Source organism: Crocuta crocuta, unplaced genomic scaffold (assembly GCF_008692635.1).
Source record: "Crocuta crocuta isolate KB4526 unplaced genomic scaffold, BGI_CrCroc_1.0 scaffold755, whole genome shotgun sequence".
In the NCBI taxonomy this organism is placed as follows: Eukaryota; Metazoa; Chordata; class Mammalia; order Carnivora; family Hyaenidae; genus Crocuta; species Crocuta crocuta.
This window is the reverse complement of record NW_027531305.1, coordinates 350,329-352,361: the sequence shown is the minus strand read 5'-3', so window position 1 is coordinate 352,361 and position 2,033 is coordinate 350,329.

The following is a 2,033-nucleotide window of genomic DNA, read 5'->3' as shown; positions in this document are numbered from 1 at the left end:
TGATTGTTCGTTTTATTTCTTAAATTCCACTTAGGAGTGAAATCATATGGTATTTGTCTTTCTCTGGCTGACTTATTTCACTTAGCATTATACTCTCTAGAACCATCCACATTGTTGCAAATGGCAGGATTACATTCTTTTAAATGGTTGAGTAATATTCCCCCATTGCATGTATATACCACATCTTCTTTATTGGTCCGTCGACCATAGTGTCTTAGACTTTATAAATACTGACTTTGTCTTCACATAAGTTTGTCTTTTATTTTTAGCTTTATCAAAGTATAGTTGGTAACAAAAAATTTCCCATTTCTGATATAGACATGTTGATAAGTTTGGACATAATCATTCATGCCTGGTATCATGGCATCCTCCTAACATATTTTAGTTTAAAATTCTTTACTGTTTATTTATTTTTGAGAGAGAGAGAGAGAGAGAGAGCACACAAGCTGGATAGGGACAGAGAGAGAGGGAGACACAGAATCAGAAGCAGGCTCCAGGCTCCGAGCTGTCAGCACAGAGCCCAACATGGGGCTTGAACCCACAAACCACGAGATCATGACCTGAGCCAAAGTTGGATGCTTAACCAACTGAGCCATCCAGGCGTCCCCCTCCTAACATATTTTAAAGTGTACTATCCTGTGTCATTAACTATACATACTATGTTATGCACTAGGTCTGTAGAAATTACTCATCTTGCATAACAGAAATTTTATACCCATTGAGCAACAATTCCTTATTTCCTCTCCTTCCAGCACCGGCAACCAGCATTCTGTTCTCTGCTTCTATGACGTTGATGACTTTAGGTACCTTGTATAAGAGGAATCATATAGCATTTACACTTCTGTGTCTGGCTTATTTCACTTAGCATAATGTCCTCCAGATTTATCCATGGTGTTGCAGATGGCATGATTTCTACACAGTATTTCAATGGATATTGGGTTTAATAGCATTAACAATGACGTTCTCCCAAATTATATCTCTGGTACTGCTATTATATTAGGAAGGCTTTTGATTTTTTTTATTTATAAAGTATGTGCATTTTCTGGATTTTCTTAAAAATTTAGAAAATGTTTACTGTTTATTTTAGAGAGAGAGAGAGAGAGCACATCAGAGAGGGAGGGGCAGAGAAAGAAGGAACACAGAATCCGAAGCAAGCTCCAGGCTCTGAGCTGTCAGCATAGAGCCCAATGCGGGGCTCAAACTCAAGAACTGTGAGGTCATGACCTGGGCTGAAGTCAGACGCTCAAACAGCTGAACCACCCAGGCGCCCCTATTAAAATATTTTTTAACGTTTATTTATTTTTGAGAGAGAGAGAGAGTGAATGTGTGTGTGTGTGTGAGAGAGAGAGTGGGAGAGGGCAGAGAGAGAGGGAGACACAGAATCCCAAGCAGGCTCCAGGCTCTGAGCTGTCAGCACAGAGCCTGACCTAGGGCTTGAACCCACAAACTGAGCTGAAGTCGGATGCTTAACCAACTGAGCCACCCAGATGCCACTGGATTTTATTAAAAATTTTAAGTTTTTCTATAACATTCACCTACTTTCTCCAAATAATACTAATTTATAACTCCTATTTATCTTTAGGTCTTATTACATTAGTATGAAATTCCACAACCTTGATCAAATTTATGGTAAGAGTTGGTATTCCCATTGTTCTTCATTTCTTTCAAAGAATTCTTTCCAAGAGGGTGCCTGGGTGGCTCAGACAGTTAAGTGTCCAACTTTGGCTTGGGTCATGATCTCACAGTTCATGAGTTGAGTCCCGCGTGGGGCTCTGAGCTGACAGCTCAGAGCCTGGAGCCTGCTTCGGATTCTGTGTCTCCTTCTTTCTTTGCTCCTCCCTCACTTGTGCTCCGTCTCTTTCTCTCTCAAAAGTAAATAAACATTTTTTAAAAATTAAAAAAGGAATTCTTTCCAAGAATAATCTTGGAGTTTTGTAATTTAGTAAGATGTTCATTATAATTTAGGTTATAGAAAAATATTTTTATCAACTTAATTTAATTCCCAGATATCTTAGAGGACCCCTGAAGGCATA